Raw genomic sequence first — 6912 nt, forward strand, 5'->3', positions numbered from 1 at the left:
TGTTTCATCTCAAGCCTCATCAATCTCCCCATCACCATTTTTATTTTGTTTTGTTTTGTTTAAAATGTCCTGTTTTTAACCTGTAATCCATTTCTAGCTTTAAAGGTGACAATTTCAAATCATCTGAAAAAGTTGTAAATAGTAATAGGGAAACAGAGACTGCCAAACACTGTTCTGTGCTTGTGTTTTAACTCACTTAACCCAGACGAGGTAGATGCTGTTATTAGCTTTTTTTTTTTTTTTTTTTCTGGTCCATTAGATAGAGACTGTTAATAAAAGTGATTTATGGATTTAAGTGGCCTTTCAATATCTGTTTTTCCACCTTCTATCTTGCAGTTGTTTCATGTGTTCATAGTTGCCCTACAACCTGTCTAGTAGCGTACGTAACACACTCATATACATACCCTTTCTCTTGTCTCACGTTTGGACTTAGAGCCAAGAGAATCCCTTCTTGAACCTTGAGCCTCAGGCATGCCCTCCTCGCTAGGTAGGACAGCTGCATATTGACATGTGGAGCATAAACCTAGCTGATGATAAAGCTGTACTGTGACTTCCCATTTACTGCTATCCATAACGAACACCTCAATGGGATATCAGTAATATTTGGGCCAATACAGATGATATGCTGAGGGGTTATTAAATACGATTTTGCATACAGGGTAGAGCCCCTGGGTGGCTCTTATCTTTGTTTTGGGAAATAGGCATTTCTTTAGTGCTTGAATATTAAAATAGGATTGTGTATGAAATTCTGTCTTAAACTGTGAATAACCGGGTAAAAGCAGTTTTGCCTGCAAGGTGGTCTTATGGTCTGGACCCCAAGGATAATACTAAAGGTGTGGTTATCTGTTTCTATCTTTCCATGACCGATTTTTATTTATTTATTTTTTTGAAAAATGGGTACTTCGTTCCTCTGCTATGATCAAGTGCCAGAAATTGGAAAATATCTATGTCTTCAAAATGAGAGAGAGAAAAAGGAGGTAAGAAAGGAAAAGATAGCTTTTATTCCCTTTTAACATAAACTTCAATAAGCCTGGAATGGTTGGACTTGTCCTTTTTCAGTTGGGGTGCTCATGGCCCTGTTCAGAACGCCACAAGTACGAGTTTGCCTAAATTGTATTTAGCGGAAGTTCGTGAGTGGAGGCATTGAGAGTCAGGCTCGAGGACTGGAATTTGCTCCCTAACCTGTGGTGGTTTGCTAGCGTTTTCAGAAGCTGATTAGTCCATCAGGATTCAGTGTGTGAGGCCATGTTTTTAGGTGTGAACAGCAGAGGCCACTGTGCTCAGGCAACAAATACAGCTCGATGTGGGTGGCTTAAGTTGTAAAAATTGAAATGCTAACAATGAGATATGAGGAGTTTATCAAGAGCTATTTGCAGCCTCTGGATCCTTTATTAAAAAAGCATAATAATAAACAGATGCACATGGACTCCTTTGTGAGGCTTGTGCTAGTCTCTCAGGACAAATGATCTCAGATGAATCTGGGCCCACGCTCTGGTTAAGCATAGATCAGCACTGGCCCAGGTATCCATGTTGGAACCTTGGTACCTTAAGAAGGGGGGATATTGAGAAGGTGGGGATATTGGGCTGAGCCCTGAGGACTTCTGTTTTATCCCCTGTCAGCAGCCTGGTTGGCCACCCTACCTGCCTCTGTCATTCTTTTCCTACCTCTCTTGCTTTTGTTTCCTTCCTTTCTTTGGATGAAATAATGTTGTTGGTAGGTGTTGTTGAGTCAATTTCTACTTGTTCTGACCCCATGGGACAGAGTAGAACTGCCCATGGGGTTTTCTTGCCTGTACTCTTTATAGAAGCAGACTTCCAGGTCTTTCTTCTGCAGCACCTCTTGGTGGGTTCCAACCACCAACTTTTTAGTTAGTGACCGAGCACTTAACCCCATGAACGTTAGTGAAAAGTGTTCGTGTTCAACCTGTTTATGTTTTGCTTCAGTGAAAGAAATCATTTTCTTCTACCCTATTCTGGATGAGTGGCTTTAAGCATCAAGTTGATCACCTTGGTAATATTTTGAATGTGGTGATTGGAGTTCAGATGATGCTACCTTCCTCTTACTGCCCAAGGTACAAGGCAGGTCAGACTGCAGTGGCTGTCAGATCTGATTGCACATTAGAATCACCTAGTGAGCCTGGAAAAACCACCAAGGCCTGGACCTTCATTTAATTGGCCTGGGGCCCAATAAGGACCATGTGCCAGATTGAGTGTTGATGCTTAAGAGACAGAGCATCTGAGGACAGCCTGAGCTTTGATCCCAGGGACCACTTAATCTGTCAGATCACCACGCATGTCCTTGGTTTAGCATTGCCTCTTGATGTGATTTAGAAAACAATCTGGGAACAACAAAATAGCTGGCCCAGAATGAAACTACTGGCCTTCAACTTAGCACACTTAAAACGGACCATTTCATGAACAGAAAAAGTTTTCTAAATTTCATTCTGGTTGCCTTATCTCTCCAATTTTCTCTTCTTCTTTTCCTGGGAGGGGAATATTCTCTGGAAACTTACACGAATGGAATAAAGATGAGGTTGAGAACCTCTGTATGTATAAGAATGCGATATCTTTGTTGGATTTGTGTATGTTTAAATAAACAATGGAGTCCTCGGGTGGTGCAAATGGTTGACACACTTGGTTACCAACCAAAAGATTCGTGGTTTGAATCCACCCAGAGGGGCCTCATAAGAAAGGCCTAGTGATCTGCTTCCAAAAAAACAGCCATTGAAAACTCTATGGAGCATAGTTCTACTCTGATACACATGGGGTCGCCATGAGTCAGATTTGAATTGGTGGCAGCTGGTAGATGAAGAATATACCTGCACAGATGTCAGAAATAGGCCCCCATCCAGTACCGTAGAAATAGGTCATTATTATTTGGGTGCCTTGGAGGTTCCATGCAAAGAAGTGGTAGCTATTTGGAGAGGGCAAGGTGAGGCCACTGTGGGTAAAAATGTTCCCATAGTCCTGAGGGTTTGGGACATTTTCCTGGAGCATAAGGTCAGTACACGTGTAGTGTGGGGACTTGGGATGTTCAGCATTAGAACAGCTCTGTAGATCTTGATATGTACATGCACATGTTGACAGGACAAGAGAAAGCATCATTAACTCAGATTGTGAGGTAATGATGACTTATTCATAGCACTGCAGGCCAATTACAATAATGATTACATTTCTGTAACCATTTCCTCCCATCCTCCTTCCTGTCCCCGGGAAGTCGAAAGAACTTCACTCATTTATTTTCACAACGTGCCCATAGTTTAGCTGCATTCGTTTCTTTCAACCACAAAGGCATGAACAGAGGGACACAAAAGACTTAGTCAAGTTCATGAAATGAGATGGGATCAAAACTGACTGTAAAAAAAATCCTTTACCTTTATGTGCTTTATTAGGTCATGAACGAGTCATAAATACTGAGTGTAGTCACCTTTAAGCTGGCCTTAGTAGCTATAGCAATGGAGAAAAGCTGAAATGATGACATGGGGCCAAACATAGAAAAAAGAGCATGTGTTGTTGGATTTCTCTTTAAGGCACTAGATTGGTAAGAATGGGTAGCATAGGAGAGCAAATTAATGCTTTCCCTTGGAAACTGCAAACAAGGGAGTATAGCCACTTTGTAAAGTGGTTTGGCAGCATTTACTAAATGTGAACATATGCCTACCCCCTGACCCAGAAATTCCACTTCTAGGCATATACCCAAGAGTGCACATGTCCATCAAAAGACTTGCATTACAGGAAGGTTTACAGCAGCCTTTTTCATAATAGCTCCAACCTGGAAACAACCTATATGTCCGTCAATAGAAGAATGGCTAAATAATTTTATACTGTAGGCATATAATGAAATACTGCTTAGCCAAAAACAACCAAGAAAGGAAACAAACAAACTCTACTGATTCTCACAGACATTATGAAAGATGCCAGACACAAAAGAATATATACTTTTTCATTCGTTGATATGAAGTTCAGGGCATGCCAAACTAATAGATGGTGAGAGAAGTCAGAATAGTGATTATTTTTGAGGGTGGTTATTGACTGGGTAAGGAGCTCTCATGGTGCAGTGCTTAAGGCATTTGACTACTAAGCAGAAGGCTGGCGGTTCAAACCCACCAGCCACTCCTCGGAAGGAAGACTGGGCAATCTACTTCTGTAAACTGCCTCAGAAATCCAAGGAGAGGTAGCTATGAGTCGGAAACAACTTGACACAGTGAGGTTTTTAAAATTTTTTTATTTTTATTGACTGGGTGCATGAGGGAGCCTTCTTGGTGTTGGGACTATTTTAGATTATGATCTGGTGGTGGTGCCCTGAGCATATGTCAGAATGTATGGAGCTGCATACTTGAGATCAGAGCCCATTGTATACATTATGTATGTTGTACTCAATTAAAAAAAAAGAGAGAGAATTATAAACAGATCTGGAGGAATCTGATGCCAAGAATTATGTAAAGAAAAAAAAAGTAAAAGTTCATTCCATTAAACCAGGGCCACAATAGATGGACCCTTATAGAATGGGAGAAAAAAATGTACAATAGAGCTTCAAATTCCTAAAAACAAATAAACAAATCTACTGGATTGATTGAGACTGGAGGACTCCCTGCAACCATCTCCCTAAGATTCTCTTCAAATCCTGAACTGAAACTAACCCCTGAGGTCACCTTGTAGCTCAATAACAAATTGGGTCATAAAATAATGGCTATTACCCATGAGTACTGTGCGCCTGTAAAAAATCACCTGTAGGAGACCAAAGGGTCAACAATTACTTTAAAACAAAGATGAGAAGGTAAAGGGGCAGGAATACCAGATTAGTGGAAATGGAACCACCAGAACAGATGATAATGAAAATGTTCACGCATTGTAACGAATGTAACCAATGTTCATGAACAGCTTATGTAGATATTGTTGAATGGAAACCTAAGCTGCTGTGGAAAGCGTAACAGAAAACACATAAAATTATATGTTAAAAAAGTTGATTAAATTTTTTGTGCTGAAATCATTTTATTCCAATGACTGTTGTTGTTATGTGCTGTCGAATCGGACCCAACTCATAGTGACCCCTCCTTGGGTTTCTGAGGTGGTATCACTACAGAAGTAGATTACTCAACCTTCCTTCCGAGGAGTGGCTGGTGGGTTTGAACTGTCAGCCTTCTGGTTAGCCGTCAAGTGCCTTAGGCACTATGCTACCAGAGCTCCTATTTCAATGACTAGAGATTGCATTCAGATGTTCACAAATTACTAGCTCTCTGGTAGGCAATTAGCAAATAAATTTATGTTCTTTTTTATCCCTCCACCAATAAAGTAGTCATTTAATTTTGTTTTCATGATAAAGATGTTTGTTGCAAACTGTGCTAGTTGGCTACCTGACAGTCATTCTCAACCTTTTATTCCTTGTAAATTTCATATTCTAAATGTTGGAAAAAGCAAAAACTCACTTTCTAGCCTCTTTTAAGTTGCTACCTCTGCATGGGAGGATAGTCAAAGAATTAGTGGATGTGTTTTACAACTGCCTCAGCGTCCACAACTGTATAAATCTTTATATACTTTCAGCTTTCAATCACTTTATTCTAACGAGGATAAATGGGAAGTCACGTAAAACCCAGTTGGATTCCATCATGCCTCCATTTTAATTTTTGTGCTATAGATGGTTGTATGAGCCTGTAAGCTAGGACGAAGGTGGGGAATGACTGTCGGGGAGACAAACCAACTGTTTCTGCCAGAAATTTCTCTCCTTTTGTTGGTCCAGACAATAATGGGCCAAACAAGAAGCTCTTTACAAAAAGCGATAACAGAAAATGAGTAGAATTTTGAACAAAGAAAACCACATCTCTCTCTGGGGAAATTAATGCATTTTTGAAACCAAATTGCCTTAGAATTTGCCTAATTTAAGGGATGGATAAAATATAATTAATTTAAATATCTAGGATAATTGGTTCGTGTACACTGGGTGATTAAAAGAGAGGAGTCTGCACACTCCTCCACTTATTTTCTTGGGGCAAAACAACCCAGGGTGGGCTTTGCATTCTTATCATTTTGTGTAGGAGGAGGGCTTTGAACACAAAATCTGCTTATAAATAGAATGTGAAAGAAACATTCAGTGGAACATCTGACAAGATAGAAGAATTTAGGGTGAAAGTAAAGATTCTCTTGAAATTAGAAAAGAAAACCAAAGTTCAACACTTAAATTGGGAAAAAGAACAAATCCATAATTAGGTGTTTATATTTAACTTGAAGTTGTACAGTGTAGGGTCTCTGCTTATACTTAGTAATTACAGAGAATTTAAATATTTATGCCATTTACTTTTTTTTCCCAACAATTATATACAGAAAAATTGAAAAATTGTGCTATGAACATCCACATACCCAACATTGAGACTCTACAGTGAACACTGTGGTATGTTTGTTTTATCATCTGCCTATCCACCTGTTGATCCTACTGTCCACCCATTAATTTAGCTTATTTTTTATGCATCATTTTAAAGTAAGTTGCAGATTTTGGTACACTTCCTCCATGAATACTTTAGCCATTTATTTTTTATTTTTAGGGAAAAAGCCATTTGGGCAGAATTAGGTGTTATTTCTCCTCTCAGTTATTCATGTCTTGGATATTAAGCCATTACCATAGAGGGCACTATGAAATGAACAGTTATTGAGTACTTCTGAGGTGGTAGGCACAGAATTCTTTGCCCACAAAGTGGGTACTATTATTATACTCATTTTCTAGGGGAAGGGGGTGAAGTTAGTGGTGACTCAGTGGTAGAATTGTCACCTTTCATATGGGAGACTCAGGTGCAGCTCCTGGGCAACGTACCTCATGCACAGCTGCCCCCCATGTGTCACTGGAGGCTTGCATGCTGCTATGACGCTGGACAGAAGCTCTGGTGGCGCAGTGCCTAAGGCATTTGACTGCTAACCAGAAGG

The sequence above is a fragment of the Orycteropus afer genome, unplaced genomic scaffold, assembly GCF_000298275.1.
Source record: "Orycteropus afer afer isolate SDZICR_OR568_19922 unplaced genomic scaffold, OryAfe1.0 scaffold00617, whole genome shotgun sequence".
NCBI lineage: Eukaryota > Metazoa > Chordata > Mammalia > Tubulidentata > Orycteropodidae > Orycteropus > Orycteropus afer.